The sequence below is a fragment of the Pteropus alecto genome, unplaced genomic scaffold (genome assembly GCF_000325575.1).
Source record: "Pteropus alecto unplaced genomic scaffold, ASM32557v1 scaffold22, whole genome shotgun sequence".
In the NCBI taxonomy this organism is placed as follows: domain Eukaryota; kingdom Metazoa; phylum Chordata; class Mammalia; order Chiroptera; family Pteropodidae; genus Pteropus; species Pteropus alecto.
Window position 1 is genome coordinate 15465880 of NW_006434839.1, and position 18453 is coordinate 15484332.

General features: G+C 40.8%; 1 protein-coding gene across 1 annotated transcript in view; it reads left to right on the forward strand.

The window, feature by feature from the left end:
* The first annotated feature begins 18096 nt into the window (after positions 1-18096).
* Positions 18097-18453, forward strand: part of FAM3C (family with sequence similarity 3 member C) — a 47115-nt gene continuing 46758 nt past the window's right edge. Inside the window, exon 1 of the mRNA XM_006910571.3 lies at positions 18097-18271. The gene's annotated coding sequence lies outside the window, so the exon portion shown is untranslated. The remainder of the gene's footprint in view (positions 18272-18453) is intronic.

The window sequence follows — 18453 nt, forward strand, 5'->3', positions numbered from 1 at the left end:
TTTCTAAAATTCTCCATGTGAAAATAGAAAACAAAGTTGTAGAAACCATAAGTTTAAGCAATTTTACTAACTTAGCGTAGTTAATTATTAGAGTAGGCCTTTTGATTGATTATATGCTTTGAATGTAATTTCATCTTTTTTTATAAGTACACATATTCTATGAGATAACAATCTTTGGGGTTTTTTTTGTTTCTAAAGTCTATTATTTTCTGATGTTGTATTATCCCCCTTGATTTTGATCTGTGATGGTTAGAAAGATACACAGAATTCACATAATCCATCGCCTTTTAAAAAATGTCTAACTTTGGCGAACCAAGAGTAGGCGTGGAGTCCAGAGGCTGATAAAACTAATATTTACTCTTCCCTTACTATACGTTTCAGTTAATGCCAAGTTTACCTTTCTTGAACGTCCAGAAGTTCAATCTCTCTCTAAGCCACTCTTTCTCTTCACTTTCTATCAGATTTCCTCCAGGTACTGGCCTCGGAAACTGCTCTTGAGCTTGCAAAGTTGATCAAAGTTTCCTGCCTAGAAACATACTATATGAAGTTCCCTCATACCTCAAATCTTCTCCTATTATAATGTAACTTTTATGAGGACATGGACTTTATATATTCCTCTCCAAATTCCCATTCCCCACCACTGTGCTTGGCACACAGTAGGTATCCAATAAACACGTACTCAGTGAATAAATTCCCACGGATATTAGATTGGAGTAAATAAAGGAACTTTTTCCTATTAATATTGATTATTTTGCTAAAGAGAATGGAAAAGACAAAGAAGGTAAAGGAAACAGAAAGTCTCATCCTACTAGAACAATAAACCACTTCTGGGAAGGAAGCCATCGGCCAACACCTGGGAAGATAGATTGGGTGCTTTGATTGATTACATCTACATGACAAACCAACTAAAAGTTACATATCTAAAATTTGAAACCAGAACTCAGTGGAGAGTGAATTAGGGTATGGGCATTTGGGAATAGGAAAAAAAGAGAGAGAGAGAAATTTTTATGATGGGCAGAGAGCAAGACAAATAGGAAATAAATAGCTTTTCGAAAAGATGGCACCACCACCAGAGGCCACGTAACTGCCACAGACACAGAAATTAGGCCAAGATGCTATCCCCAGCTAGTGATAGGGAAGCCAGTCACAGAAAGGCACGATCACATTACTGTCCAACTCCACATGGTACGCGTAAGTGAGGGCTCCACCTCTCCCTAGACCCGGAATTCGCTGCACCTAGAAAAGGCGTTTTGGCAGCAGGACGGAGAAATCAAGGAGTAGAAGAGGTTGAAATTTTAAAATGTAGTTATAAGAGAGAAGAAAAGGAAAAACCAGGGCAGCCTAAAGTCACGTGGTATTAGTTTTCTTAACCAGATGAGGAAAAGAGCTCTTAAGAAAGCAAGAGTCAGGAGACCGAAAAAAATGGCGTAGATGACAGAGTCTCTGTTCATCCCCCTGGTGACCAAATCAAAGTTGTGACGGAAACAGCAAGAAAAAATTGTCTGGGATCTAGATGAACAAGCCATACAAGTAGGGAGAAATCCAAGAAGTCACTCTGCAACAGCAGAAGGTAGGACGGGGAGAGGACGCGGGTCTGCCGGGTCCCGAGTGGCTGAGTGAGACAGAGGCTGCAGCAGCAGCAGAAGCCTCTTAAAGAGGCCGCGTCCTTGTCCCCGAGCAGATTTTCGCATGGTGAAAATCCTGAGCACCAGTGCCTGTTCGGCTGCGCCCAGTGTGCACCAGGGACTTATAGGAAAACATTGTCAGAGTGAGGGTCCAGGTGAGACTCACTGGGTACAGAAGTGCCGGTGGTATCCACGGTTCCTCGTTGAGCCCTCCCCGCTTCCTTATGCATGGACACAGCGCTGCCATAGCCATGACGTCATCAAACTGGGTTACAGAGGTCACTCACCCAGAGGATTCCCTGAAACACCACCTCCCCCAACTTGGGGCCCCACCCAAGCCACATCCAGGTGTATTCTCAGTGAGTCAGGTGCTCCTTGCTGAGCAGCACCTAGACTCACGCTAGTGGCAGCTGGCCTCAGTTTCTGATGTAGCCTTTTGAGGCAACTGTAAGCACAGAATCTGTGGATTGGTTGCTGAATCTTAACAGGTAGCTCCAGAGGAGTAGAGGCTTGGGCTAAGTTTGACCTGCAGCTGAATAGACACTAACTTCACAAATCCACACTAATAAGACCAGAAGACTTACGAGCTTTGCTTAGTACATAGAAACAGACATGGAAAGGCAGCCAAAATGGCAAGACAAAGAAGCAGGAACCAAATGAGAGAACAGAACAGATATCTGGATATAATGGAGTCAAATAATCTAATAGATCCAGAATTCAAAACACTGGTTATAAATATGCTCAATGAACTTTTGGGAAGTGTAGAGAACTTCAACAAAGAGAGAAAAGACATAGAAGTGGAAATGGAAATTATAAAAGGGAACCAGTCTGAAATGAAAAACACATTATCTGAGATGAGAAGTATATTAAATGGAATAAACAAAGGAATGAACAAAGTAAATAAAGAAAAGGATCAAATGCCCTATCTAGAGTACGGGAAAGCCAAGGACACTCAATCAGAATGGGAAGAGATGAGATGCTAAGACTATAAAAGTAATTTAAGGAGCATATGGGACACTATTAAGGGTCTAAATATCTGTTTGATCAACATAACTGAAGAAAATCAAGATGTTAAACAGCTGTTTGAAGAAATAATGATGGAAAACTTTCCCTAACCTGGTGAAGAAAATGGACATAAAAACCCAGGAAGCTCAGAGAATCTCCAAAACCAGGAATCCAAAGAGGCCCACATCATAAGTAAAATGCCAAAGGTTAAATATGAAAAAAAGAATATTCAAAGCAGCAAGAGAAAAACAGTTACTTATAAGGGAACATTCATAAGACTGGCAGCTGATTTCTCAAAAGAAACTATGCAGGACAGAAGGGCTTGGCAAAAAATATTAGACAGCATGAAGACCCAGGATCTACAACCAAGGATAATTATCCAGCAAAGCTATCATTTAGAGTTGAAGGACAAATAAAGAGCTTTCCAGACAAAAATTAGCTAAAGGAATTTATCACCACCAAGCCAGTATTACAGGAAATGTTGGTGGGACTTCTTTAAGAAGAAAAAACATATATCCAAAACAGGAATAAAGCATGGTGACAACTACATTCCTATAAATAAGTACCTCAAATGGAAAAGAATTAAATGCTCCAAACAAAAGACAGAGTGGCTGAATGGGTAAGAAAACAAAACCCCTACATATGCTGCCTACAAGAGACTCACTTCAGATTAAAAGACACACACAGACTAAAAGGAAGGGGATGGAAAAAGATATTGCTCTGATGGACCTAGAAGGTATTTAAGACAGGCAAAGATAAACACTAGATGATTTCACTTATATGTGGAATCTAAGAAATAAAAAGAACAAATTAATCAAAAACAGACTCACAAATATAGTGGACAATTTGGTGACGGAGAGGAGTTTGAAGGGCTGGGAGAATGGAGTAAAGGGTTAAAGAAATACAAATTAGTAGCTGTTGGATGGTCATGGGGATGAGGAGCACGGCATAGGGGATGCAGTCAGCATTAATACGTTGGCTTGGTGGTGGGTCAGGAGAGGGAGGGTGCAATTGGGGGGATCATTTTATGAACTATACGGATGTCTAACCAATGTACTGTATACTTGAAACTAATTAAAATAAAAAGAAAGCAAGAGTCACACACAGTTGGAAACCAGCTCAGAACTTGGTGATAGACATAAACAAACAAACAAAAAAAGTAGACTCTGGGAGGGACAGATAGCCCCATTGGCTCACCCACCTTATCTAGTTACGGGGAAAATACATTGATACTAGAGGTTAGGTCTCCTGGTGACTTGTCTGCTTCTAGGCTTGGATATTTGTCCTGAAAACTTTTTTCAGCCAAGTCCATGTGTAGCTCAACCTTGTTTACTTTTAAATATACCATTTTCCTCTGTGATATCCTCTCATCCTGTGTTTCTCTGCTACCCTTTCTCATTTCAATTTTTTCTTTTAGCCTCTTAATGAATTCATTTGTCAAATTGTAACTTACTCAGAAGTAACCAAGGCGAAAGGATTTTTTCTTTTTCTATCTAGACCAAGAGGTAGGAGGTCCAAACAGCCTGATGACTGGTTTACAGTGGTGGTGGTAATGTACAGAATCCATGGAGAGAGTGACAAGTGGGACATGTGAAGGAAGTCGCAGTTAATAGGAGTAACATGAGCCTCCTGAATTAGACTTGAAGGAGGTGCTCAGATTATTGTCCTTCCTGTCTACATGCTTCCCTTTTTATATAAAAGACGTTAAAAGCGGTAGGAAATACTAATATTACATATTAAGTGTAATTCAAAAGCCCTTAAGGTTACTGACATTTTACAGTAAGAAGTGACTATGCAAAAAAGCACGAAAATGTTAAGGGATGAGTTCTAAAAATCTTAAAATTTATCTCAATTAAGAAATTAAAGTTAAACATATCAGGTAGGCTTAGTAATATCTTTTTTCAGTACGGTTGGTCAAATACATGTAAATAACCAACCACTTAGTCTTTGCAGTATGACTTTTGTAAAAGATCTCATAAAATGCTAACCCTATAAAATGAAATTCTGAGCACAATGAAATCCTTTGCATTATATGTTGTGGAGAAGTATTAGAACAGTGTTACATAAGAAACTGTCTCTTTCCTAGTCCACGAAATTCATTTAACCTCCAGGAAGTTGTTCACACTTAGTATTTTAGTGTCTGGCCAGTTGGATGATTTGCTTAGTTGCCTTTTGAAATTGAAAGAGTGATTTGGGTGATTATAATCTGATGTCCAAGGAGGGATTTCAGACTCTCTACATACCTTCTGAAATAATAGGCATATCAAAAGGGGAAAATGCTACTTTGAACCATAACATCCGTTTAAGAAAGTTGAATCTGTCAAAGGAAACCATGAGGTCTAAGAAAGTGCTTGGTGCTGCTTACAGATTAGATAACCCCTTTCTTGGTCTAAGCATCTTGTTTCTTCTTTCTCCCTACATTTTTTTGGAGGGGAAGGAAAGGATCCCATGGTTTTCATCAGATACTTATCTGCACATAGGGGCAAAGGAATTGAAAAAGAAAGGAACTCATAGGGAGAAAAACTTTTTAAAAAGTAATTTTATATTACATACTCCTGGACTCTTATATTTTTAAAAAATCCCCAAGACCCGCCAACAACTCCAGGAAATTAAGATTCTTTTCCGGCATTTCCTCTTTTTCTTCATTCTAGATATTTGTACTTTGACATCACTGCAAAGAATTTTGAAGTTGAGATAACTCATTCCTTACCTTGGGTTTCTCTTTCAAATTTCAAATACAAATTACTGATCTTTTCTTTTTGAAACTCACTTCACAAATTTCAATTAGCTCTGGACTCTGAAGATACCCAAGTGAATCTCATCTGCTTCGTGAGTGTCTATGTGTGCCTGGCACACAAGTTTATAAACAGCTTAAACCTGTTCAGGCCAATTAGCTCATTACAACTTTTACATTATTTGTTATAATAATGGTAGTTGCCAACAGAGATGGTTGAGGGTTAACTAATATTCACTTGCTAAAACTGGCTAACAGTTTATAATGAGAGTGAATCTTGGACCAAAATTTGCCATATATACATTTACTAAGCAAATGTCTATTAACAAATGGGCACAAAACAGCGTAAAACCATTTATATAACCATTTCATAAACTCTATGAAATCCCAGTTCTCTAAACAGGTTGCAAGACAATTTGCATAAGACATTCAGTTGATATTGATGCAATTTTCTGGAGGCAGCAACGTCCTAAAGGCAGTATCTTCAAGGATCGTTCTTCCAGATATAAGCTTACTAGAGTCTCATACTTTGTTCACACAATGGGGGAGGGACATTCTAAAATATTGTTTTCGAATATGCATATCATAAACCCACTAATTTCACTAATGAGTGAACATAAGTTCTAATTTGTGATATACTAATTAGCAAAGCCTTCAGTGTTGCTGGGAGATAAAGACATCTGCTGCACTTGTGGTATAGCTGCTTCTGGGGTGCAGCCTTTCCTAGATATGAACAGACAACCCTGAAATCATGAATTTCTGACTAGAGCAACTGACTACCTTAGTGTCGAGATCAAACTAAACCAAAAATATCATCACACTGTTAAGACTGAAGTGCATTCCAGTAATATATAGATGTCACAGCAGACACTTAACCTACCAAGTCCCTCATTCCTGAGACAATTATACATGACTCATTCTAAACTGAATCAGGTTTGGAGAGTTGGAAGAATAGAAAGTTTAGTGAGAGGAGGACCGCCCTGACTCCAGGTGGCAGCTCCACAGCTTGAAAGCCAGGAATGAGGAGTATATTGTGGTCCACTCAGCAGGCAGGGCTCTGAATATTAGTCCTGGCAGCTTAATGTACACACAAGGTTACATTTTAACACGCCGAATGTGACTGGTCACCTTCCTCAGAGATTAGCTCCCTTTCTGACTAGCAGTTTTGGGCAATGGAGCTTTCCACTTTCTCTGTCATCCAAAATTATAATCTTCATAAATTTTGTTTCTGCAATTTTCACATCCATTCAATCACAAGCCTATTTTTTCTTTCTTTATGGTATTTCCTGACTACATAATTTGTAGGACCCAGTGCAAAATGGAAATGCAGACCTTGTATTCAAAAAGCAGAAATAAGATGCTGTTAAAGGAACTCAATGGTCCTTCCACGGTGTGTTTTATCTGTGACTTAACATAGCACTCTCCCAGGCATGGGGTCATTCAGGCCCCTCCCCATGGCTGCAGCTGCCACATTCCCTCTCCTACGAGCTGCTGAATCCAGGAGAGATCAGAGAAACCCTCTCCCCAAATCTCCAGTAGCTAGTGACCCATAAGATTGCAACCTCTGGGCCAGGATAGGCTTAGTGCCTGGATCAGGAAGGGACAAGAACTCACGCCCATGCAGTTGCCCACTGAGCATGTCCTGGCCCTGCCGGCTGAGGCCCCTCCATGAGCTGAATGCATGCCCATCTACAATCCTTGCAGCACCAGCACCAGGGCCCACTGGGGACAAAGTGCAGCAGCAGTTGCAGGCTGGGGCAGAGAGGAGGAAACTGGACATGGCCTAGGTCAGGAGTTCCCAACCCCTGGGCCGCAGACCAGTAGTGGTCCGTGGCCTGTTAAGAACTGAGCCATACAATAGGAGATGAACAGCGGGCCAGTGAGAAAAACTTCATCGGTATTTGCAGCCTCTCCATCACTGCTTCAGCTCCGCCTCAGATCATTAGGCATTAGATTCTCATGAGCACCAATCCCTGCTGCTAAAAAGGTTGGGACTGCTGGCCTAGGGCATTAGAGGGGCTGGTGCAGAGAGCCCATCCTGGAGAAATGGGAAGTCTTCCATAGGTAGGATTGCAGGTGAACAGTGGCTCCAAGTCTCCAAAGCCTGCTTCATTGCCCCATCATATTTCACTTACAAACACAGATTCAAAGATAAAATTAAGGATTTTAAGACAGCGAACACAACGCATTAAACCCTAAGCAGTATCCTTCTGAGTGTGGGGCCCTGTGATGGTTAGTGTTATATGTCAGCCTGACTGGGCCACAGGGTGCCCAGATGTTAGGTCAAACATTATTCCAGGTGTTACTGTGCAGGTGTTTTGTATGAAATTCACATTGAAGTCAGTAGACAGAGTGAAGCAGATTGCCCTCTGTAATGTGAGTGGGCTTCCTCCAGTCACTTGAAGCCTGATTAGAACAGAAAGGCTAAGCCTCTTCTAAGTAAGAAAGGTCCTCCTGCCTGCCTGCCTTCAAACTGGGACATGGCTTTGTCCTGCCTTAAGACTCTTTCCGGGTCTTAAACCTTTTGGCCTTTGAACTAGAGCTTCTCTTCTGGGCCTCTGGCTTGCCGGCTCACCATGCAAATCTGGGCACTTGTCAGCCTCCATAACAGCATGAGCCAATTATTCATATTATCCTATTGGTTCTGTTTCTGTGGAGAACCCTGACCCTTTATGACTGAGTGTTCCCAAGAGAGGCTGCCTTTGGTATCTCCCACACCCTTCAGTTTTCAATTCCAACTGTTACTGGATGAGCTCAGAACTTTATCTTTTCTTGCCAGCTCTGTGCCAGGGCTCCCTAACTGATTTCTCCTTTGAGCACTTCCCTGTCAGAGTACCACAAATATAATCAATTAGCACCACTCTCCTTTAAGAAACATTCCATGGCTCTTCTTTATCGTACACTTCCTTTGGGATCTAGCCTCCAGGTAATTTTCCAGCCATATGCCTCAATATCAGCCATTTGCCCTAGTCAGTTTTATTTCTTTCACATCTATATTCAGGCAGATGGTCATTTCTACCACAATGCCTTTGCCCACGTTATTCCTCAAGCCTGAAATGAAATCTAGCACCTTTTAAGGCCTATCTTAAGCTATTTTTCTTTCATGAAGCCCATGAGAAATTCTAACTAAAGCCAGTTTACAATGGACTGCTTTTTCAGATCTCCTGCACTTGACCCTTGCCCTCACTTTTATTCATGCATTCCTTGTATCTGCTGTCATTAATCTTGGGCGTGTATTTTCCCCACAGTGTGATTACAAGCTACCCATAGATACCATGGTGCATGGATCATTTTTCCTAGGATAGTATTATATTCTCATTAGGAGCTCAAGGGATAGTTCTTGAAAAAAATAAAGGGAATTAATTATTGCTCATCGTAGTAGGCTGAATGATGTCCTCAAAGGTATGTCCACATACTAACACCTGGAACTTGTGAAGGAATCCTTATTTGTAATTAAATTAAGGATCTCGAGATGAGATCGTACTGGATTATCCAGTGACAAGTGTCCTTATAAGATGCAGAAGAGAAGACAGAGCAACAGGGAGGACAGGTGAAGACAGACACATTGATTGGAGTGATGCATCCACAAGCCAAGGAATGCCTGGAGCCACCGGAAGCTGGCAAAGGAAAGGAATAATTCTCCCCCTAGGACCCCCAGAGGTAGCAGAGCCCTACTGACACCTTAATTTTAGAAATCTGGCCTCCAGAATTGTGAAAGAATATATTTCTGTTCTTTAAGCCACCTAGGTTGTGGTCATTTATTATGGGCAACCTTTAGATACTAATATGTCTATCATTACCTTGAGCTGTTTGTAGAAATTAGTCTCCACCACATCTGTGTATAATAGTAGAACCATTTTTATCTTAGGAACTAAAATGACAATGGCCCCAGGCTCCTTGTGTAATGTATACTATTTGAATTATTTAAAATGGCAGGTGCAAAATTCCACAACTGGAATTTTTAAAAAATTGATATTCAAATTACATGACTCTTAAGAATGCTATCTTAGTCAAAAATGCCTCATATGTATTCTATAACTTTTCATCTGGAGGTCATTGTAGATTCACATGCAGTAGTAAGAAATAAGAGAGAGATCCCATGTGCCCTTTAACCAATTTTCTCAAATGGCAACGTAATGCAAAACTATAATGCAATGTCACAACCAGGATATTGGAATAAGTACAATTATTACTTATCCAAATATCTTATTCAGATTTCTCCAGTTTTAATTGTATTTGTTTGTGTGTATTTAGTTCATGTAATTTGGTCACTTGTTGGCGCATATATCCATCACCGCAGTCAAGACACATAACTACTATTTTACTGCCACAAGGATCCCTCAAATTACCCTTTTATAACCACACCCACCTCCTTTTGTGCCCCATCTTCCCCTTTATCCTTGAGGATAACAAATTGGTGAATCTCAAGAAAATTATGCTGAGTGAAAAAAGCCAGTCCCAAAATGTTACATACCGTATGGTTCCATTTACATAACATTCTTGAAATGACAAAATTGCAGAGATGGATAACAGGGTAGTGGTTGCCAGGGGGTGGGTGTATATTCTCTTGAAAGTGAAATGTATTTAAAATTTTTCAGGGGACTCAAAGTTGTCCTATAGAACAAATTAATTTTTTTCATTCAATAAACATTTAGGAAAATCTTTTGTGTGCCTGACACTACTTTGATGCTGGTGATACTCACCCTCTGCCTCAGGAAATGCACTAAGATGTCAAGTGAGAAGCCTTTAAAATGAAATTATAATTAAGCCCTTTAGTGGGGAAAGTGACCCACCATGTACAAGAGGCTCCGAGAGAGATAGGGTATGACTGGATAACAACAATAAAAACAAACAAACAAACAAAATGGGGGTGGGGGGGAGATACAATGGTGTTTATGTAAGAAACAAGTTGTTCTTTCTCCATTAAGGAACTGTGAGAAACTGTGAGAGGTTTTGGTATGTGAATTAAGGCTTTGAGAGAGTAAGCAGTTTAGGTTAAGATACGGGTACAGACAGTTAATGATAAACCATGTGGCCTCTGGACTAATGGAAGAGAGTGAATAGACCAATGACGAACTCGAGCATCTGGGAAGTATACCACTGGTAATGGAGATATGACAGTTCTGCTAGGCCGGATGATGGGAAGTGGGGTAAGGAGGCATGATGTGTCGGCTCCTACAAACTGGCACAGACCATGTGCAAAGGGTAGCACAAAAAATAACTGAACAGCAAAGCCTTGCAAAAATGAGCTCTAAGAGTTTTAGAGAGTAGTAAAGAAAGACCATGCAAAGTTCCAGGACAACTAGTAGCCTGAACTGATTATGTCACCAAAGTTTTGCATGCAGACTATGGGGAAAGCGGGTGAAAGGAATTTAAGAATTCTCTGGGACTATATATAGCAAATGAATTTCATCTCCTATACTAAAAACTACACTAAATGTTCTCCACAACTGAAAAAAAAAAAAGAAAAAGAAAGGAATGAAGGAAGGAATGGAGGGAGGGAATGAGAGAGGGAGGGAGAGAAGGAAGGAAGGAAGGGCGGGGGGGAGGAAAGGAGGAAAGAAAGGAAGAAAGAAAGGAAGAAAGGAAGAAAGGAAGAAAAGAAAGAAAGAAAGAAAGAAAGGAAAGAAAGGAAGGAAGGAAGGAAGGAAGGACGGAAGGAAGGAAGGAAGGAAGGACGGAAGGAAGGAAGGAAGGAAGGACGGAAGGAAGGAAGGAAGGAAGGACGGAAGGAAGGAAGGAAGGAAGGACGGAAGGAAGGAAGGAAGGAAGGACGGAAGGAAGGAAGGAAGGAAGGACGGAAGGAAGGAAGGAAGGAAGGACGGAAGGAAGGAAGGAAGGAAGGACGGAAGGAAGGAAGGAAGGAAGGACGGAAGGAAGGAAGGAAGGAAGGACGGAAGGAAGGAAGGAAGGAAGGACGGAAGGAAGGAAGGAAGGAAGGACGGAAGGAAGGAAGGAAGGAAGGACGGAAGGAAGGAAGGAAGGAAGGACGGAAGGAAGGAAGGAAGGAAGGAAGAAAGAAAGAAAGAAAGAAAGGAAACTGAGAGAGAATTGTTATGGTTCCCATTTACAGGGAGGAAACTGGCTTGGTCAGACTAAGCAATTTGCCTGAGGTCACTTAGCAGCTAGTAATAGAAGAGCTAGGATCTAAATTCGTCTGACTCCAAATTCAACCCAATTCTACCATCTCAGGCCTTTCAATGAGTTAAACAATAATAGGGTCACAGAGAGGTGTCCTAGAGATATAGAAGAAGATTTGGGAAGGTGACATTATTTTGGAATCTATAGAAACTGAAGGCTAAATTTCCTACTCCTGGTTTTTTAAAGTGAGCAATTTCCCTGGCTTTTGCTTCATGAATAGAAATGGAAAATTTGACTATTGGATAGAACTCTACAAAATACCAGATGCTATATTTGAGCAGAACTTCTCTGGGTAAATAAACTACACTTAAAAATATGTACCAAACCTCAGTGAGCCTACAGCAGTTCTACAAGAAATGTTTCAAAATAAAGGTGCAAAAAATGAATAGCTTAGGAACTCATAAATATCCTTCCTTATTTGACCAGGATACAAAGTCAGATGTGATACCTTTTGGGGGAGGGAGGAGCGAGGAAACTGCAATAGAAAATGACCTGAAATTGAAATGCAGTTAATGAAACAAATTCGGATAGGTGGGCTGATTCTACTTCCCTATCTAGGTCGCAGATATATCAAAGAAAGGCATTGTGCACATATGGCCTTGCACAAATCATATAGCCTTGCACAAATCATATAGCCTGTAAGATTTGAAAGTCAATGGCATTTTCTGGAATCAATCTAATTCCATCTAATTTCTTAGACAAGTCATATTGAAATTAGCAATATTAGGGAAAAGTTTCAACAGATTTAAGACCCTATGAAACTACATGAAAAGAGCACAAAGATGGCAACAAAGTGCGGAGTAGATTTTGTTTTGCTTGGTTATATTTGCTTTGCTACGTGTATATTTCTTAGACCAGCTCCTACCACGTGGGATTTTAGCCTCCTGGAGTGTTGCTGAATTATCTTTAGTGACTATGAAATCCACTAGAGAACAGGTCTTAATGCGATACTAACAACTGGATAATATTGTTACCCATACTCCTGCTGCTTTGCCTTTCAAAGCGAACAGTGCACTTTAATAATATAAAACTAGATCTTAATGTTTAATAAACATACCACAGTCTCAGCGAACCTTTTTGTACTTAGACTAAAGGATCCCATATTAATTCTTAATCAAGAATTGAAGTTACGGACTGAAACAATCATGTTTTAGGAAAACACAAACTTTGTTCAGTTGCTTCTTCTCAGAGTGTTCTAGTGGAACTTTTTTTTTTAATGGCATGTGGAAAGAAGTGTTTTTATATGACTTAATGTGAGGCTTATTCATTCATTTACTTAGAATTATTTGAATGTAGGGATGCTGTCACATTTTCCAATTTGCTCTGTGGCAGTAAAAAAAAAAGTAGTTTCTCCCAAGGTCTGATAAATATATATTTAAAAATACCTTATAGACTATGAGTATATTGTTTGTACATGTGTATGCATGTGCACATGTGTGTGTGTGTTTAGGTGATCCACAGTTTCCGTATTTTTGCTTGACGTTATGACATTACAAACAGATAAAATTACCACAAAAGACTTTGAAAAAAGTATTTTTTAAATTATGATGCTGAGTCAGAAATTTTTCTAAGAGTTAATATTTTATAAGACAGAAAATGAACTATTCTTCTGAAGAAACCACTAGTAATGTTAATAATTGTTTATAATATACACTTGTAGATAATTTCAGGGAAAGGAAAGATAATTTCTGTAGTCATGAGTCCGATACATATTTTAGATGTGGGCTACCATATTCAGTATATCATTTAATATGATTTATAACTAAGACAAAAATGCCAAATTTTCCTACATTGAAAGATCTATTAAAAGACTTAATCCGAAACAGAATCTTCTAAAGAGTAGAATAAAAAAGGTCATTAAAAAATCCAATTTTTATGGTATCTAGAATTTTCTTGTATGTAGTTAGAAAAGCAGTGATAGATGGAAAAAAAACTAGAGTCCTTCATGAAAAAATACATTTGTTACAATATAATTTTGTGGTATCTTACCTATATTTCATTGTCAATTAAACTACATATTTGTACAGACTTTGTTGCTTATGTATCAAATGTTGTGTCATGAAATCTGGGCATTTCATCTTTTTAAACCATTTTATTTTGCTTATATGAGATACCTAAAGCAGTCCAATTTATAGAAACAGAAAGCAGAATGATAGTTGTTATGGGCTGGAGAGACAGAGGAATTGGGAGTTATTGTTTAATGGGTTCAGAATTTCAGTTTTTCAAGATGGAAAGAATTTTGGAGATGGATGGCAGTGCCTGTTGCACAACAATGTGAATGTGCTCAGTATTACTGGACTGTGTACTTAAAATGGTTAAAATGATAAGATTTATGTTAAAATTATAAACGTATCAAATGTGTCATGAAATCTGTAGGCATTCTAGCTTTATAAACTATACTATTTTGTCCTTACAGGTTCCTAAAAACCAAAACGAATATAACCGTTAACAAATAAAAAAGTTTCTGTTTGTAGCTAAACCCAAAAATAACACGTGAAAATGGGTCATGGTGACCTCAAAACTGAGAACACCTAATTGGTTTCAAAGCTAATTTGGGGATGCTAGCACTGAAGGAATGAGGAGTATTTTTCGTCTAAAGACCTAGTTCTTCCCCATAAATATTAGCCTTCTCTTCCACTGATGTACTCCTGTACTCAGGATCCTTGTACAGGGTCTGTTAGTTCAGGTACAAAAATTATTTTATGGTGTCAGCGCTGAGCTGATCAAGAAGGGAAGGCTTTAGTGGTGAGACGCCCAGTTGAAAGAATGTACGAGGAGCCGACATGAGAATGAAATGGCAGGCACCAACTTTATTGCAGGGAGCATGCGCTTTTGTGCCAGGGGACCACATGGGCTTTATATACATCAGAGAACAATAGTGGCATTCCGCCACACATGTATCATACAATAAGCTGAGTCATATTTGCAGAAGTTAGGTGCAAGCACCTTACTACATTAATGTAACATTTTAAATCTGGAGTCCTATCCCTAGCCATGAGCCTGGATCACAGCCGGACTTGGGACCCACATGGCATTCTCAAGGACATTCGGTATACCTACATTGCATACTTGAGTTTGAGTGCAGGTACTCAACTGAGAGACGTTAATGTAACATTTTAAATTTGGAGTCCTATCCCTAGCCATGAGCCTGGATCATAGCCGGACTTGGGACCCACATGGCATTTTCAAGGACATTCGGTATACCTACATTGCGTACTTGAGTTTGAGTGCAGGTACTCAACTGAGAGACATCACTAGGTCTGTCCTTGATAATCCATTATACTTTCTGCAACAACTCGAGTAATGGAAGACAAAGGTCAGGATGCCAACACAAAGGACAGTGAGAGTGAGTAGAGGCCTATTTTTGCCTCTCTCTGGCAAAAACAGAGGATGAGAGGAAATGAGGGAAATTGGAGGTGAGGCCTTTAGGCAAAAGTCCAGCTAGCTCGCTAGGGCAACACAGGCTGCCAAATGGAGAAATTGGGAAATTTGGAGTCTGTTTAGATCCCGACGATTCAACTTGGCTCAACTGATAACTGGCCTGGCTTGGCAGGAAAGAAGCTAGTGGGAAGAGAGGAGTAATGCTAGTGTCCCGTGGTTTATGCCAATGGGCTGGATGAAGTTTGAGAGTTCTGATTGCACATCATTGTGAACATTCTGAGCAATAATTTTAATTTGGGGTTGCGATATTTAATCCAGGTATCAACTTTAACGCTTTTACCCTCATTTTCATTATTCTACTCCTGTTTCCTCCCCTGCTGTTTTTTAAAAGGTAGACAGGTTTCTGATCATCTCTCTGCAGGCTTGACTTTATAATCCAATATAAACATGCTTTAATATTTTAAAGTAACCCTACACCCTACTCCCAGAACTAGTCAGCTTTTTTTCCCCCAAACCTTTTCCTCTAAGTTTCAGTTATCTACTACTCTATAAAAAGCTACCACAAAACTTAGCAACTTAAAACAACAACTATTTCTCAAGATTCTGTGGGCTGTCTGGTCTTAACCAGGTGATCCCCACTTGTTATTGCCCGGGGTCACTCATGTGATGCATTCAGCTAGGAGCACAGCTGGGCTGGAAGGTGCTAGATGACTTCATTCGCACAGCTAGTGCCTCAACTGGAATGGTTTGGGACTAACTAGGTCTCCCATTCTCTCTCCAGGTAGCTTCTCATTCAGTAGCCTTGTCTGAGTTTCTTTATAGGGTGATTGAATCCCAGGACAGGGAACTAGAAGCCACAAAGCCCAGAGTCATACAGCATCACTTTCACGGTATTCCGTGGTCAAAACAAGTCCCAGGGCCGGCCTGGGTTCAAGAGGAAGGAATGCAGACTCCACATCTTGATGGTAAAAGTGGCAGGAATTTACGGGAATGTGAGCAATTATTGGTGACCGTATGTATTTGCAGACAATCTACCGCTCCATATACAGAAAACTAATGGAATATTCTGCTTGAGAATGGATCCAATTAAAAATCTAATTAACAATATTAGGTAATCCTTCTATGGGAAATAGTATAGTATATAGTTTTCTATAAAACACTGCAGCCATTGAAGGAAGAGAGGACACATTTTCTTTTCAAATACACACAAGGAGTATCCTTTGAGGCTGTGGCTTTGAATCGTGGTTCTGCCAGGTACTAGTAGTAGCATCCTGGGCAACTTCCCTGTCAGTCTCATACTGTTCCCCTTTGTATTTATCGAATTATTGTGAGGATTAAATGAGTCAATATTTGTAAAGTGCTTGGAGAAGAGCGTGGCATATACTAAGTATACAATAAATATTGGCTTTGAAATATAAATGATCGTTACCTATTATGTAAAGCAATGTTCGTTTGGATTAAACCTCCCGGAGCTGCAAAGCTCTCTGAGTCTTATTAAACTTAATCATTAATCCTGGTTACTTCCTCTGCCTCCCCCACTTCTAGCCAAGTAAAAAGGTAGATGAAACAACTGGTTAACAAGTGCTCTAAAGAAGTGATTTGTCATATTTTAAACATTGCAATCCATATTAAGAAATATAATTTACATTGTAACCCAGACACCCACACCTAATACAAAAGTTTCATTAAACAATTTAAACAATTTTTACCTTTAGGTTGTGCTATGAACTCTGATTTTTTTTTCTATTTCGGTGAATCAAAACATGTTGTGACCCACTATTACTAGCTTCATTATCTACTTAAGAGTTCTAAGCTACTATATATTACAGTCATCGGTGAATTAGGATATTAAACACACTTTCAGCCCAGGAATTGTTTCAAGTGTGCTATAAGAATACAGCATATGTCATTTTCATACAGGGCGATTTTGTTTTGGAACAAAAAGCGCTTTTACAAATATGGCCTGACCTCCCTACTCAAGAGGCTTCATAAATTCTTTCACTGGGACACTGGGAACTAAGGGAGGCAAGTGCACAGTAAATGTGTTTTTTGGTAAGAAACAAAGTGTCTTGTTTCTTAGGAGATAGATGGAGCTAGGCCGGAATTCCGGCTTCACAATTTACTACACTGTACTTTTAAGCAAGTTCTTTAAACTCAGTTTTGGAGCCTTGATTTTTTGATTTGTTAAAGTCTTACACAAATAGTATCTACTTTCTTTGAGTCCTGAGCATTAAATAAGAACACACACCCAAAGGTCCATCAAAGGTCCAGCAAAGTGTTCAATGCAAAGTTCTCTCAGAATGCATTTCTTGCTTCCTCACTCAAAGGTGGAACAAAACCTCCAGAATTCATAGCTATTCTTTAGGTTCTGTGTTTTACATTTCCAGAGGAAAACCTAAGACTTGGTAGGAGACCTTACAATGGTCAAACCTTATTATTTCTTTAATTCAATTTAATTTTATGACCATGTGTTGTCTTGATATTCTATTTAATAATAGTTAATAATGGTAGTTGTTATTAATTATTCTGAAATATAGATATGGATTATGAAACAACTTTGTGTTTTCGGGTCAGGTTTTTCAGTGGGGTGTGGATCGATTACCTAGTTAATCAACACAATCGTGGAAAAAATGTATGCAGAGAAAAATTTCGAACTGTTGTGTTGCTGAATAATTTAAACAAAATGACGTGCAAAATCCAAGCACTACTTTCTCCTTGGATCAAATATTTAAGGTCGCCAGCGTTCCACTGCTCTGGCCAGGTAGTATTTTCACCATAGATTAGCTAGCTTTCAAGGAATCTAAAGGAAATTGACTAAGAAGCAAGGTGGACATGACCATCTCATATCGTCCTAGTTGGTGGACCTCCGGATGAGATTGGTTATTTTAAAATTTCTGCCCTGAAGTCAGGATGACGAAAGTGTGTGAATGGAGGGAGGAGGGCGTGACCCGTTTTCCACTCGCCTGGGCGGTAACACGGCGCCCCAGCTGCCGCCGTGGCCCCCACGTGGCAAGTCCAGATTGCACAGCCTCGGGCGGGGGGCGTCGGGCCCAATCGCAGACGCCTCCCTCCGCTCTCCCGCCCTTCCCAGCCGCCCTTCCCTCCGGCCCGCCGGGGCGCCCGCTCGGTCCTCCACCGCCAGGGGGCGGGCGCGGCTCCCCGGCTGCGGGGGCCCATTGGTCGCGACTGGGAAGCGAGGGAGGAGGCCGGGCGGCGCGCTGGCTTCCTCCGGGCCACTCGCGGGGGTGAGGGGAAGCCGGAGGAGCTCGGGAGGAAGCGAAGTAGCGAGCGGGAGGCGGCGGCGTCTCCCGTCGGCCTCCGGCAGCACTGACCGCGGGGAGGCCGGAAGGCGCGCGAGCTTGGCGGAGAGGCGGGCGGGAGGCCGGTGAGACGGTCGGGGAGGCGGACGGAGCCGCGGCCGAGGGCGGGGAGGATGGAGGGAGGCTGCGGGGAGCCGTGCACCCAGCTTCACCCTCCTGCTCTGCTCACTCCGCGACCGCCGGCCGGGGGCGGCCCCGGGGCGTGCCCCCGAGGGGAAGGCGAGGGCCGGACGGGGGGGGGCAGGGC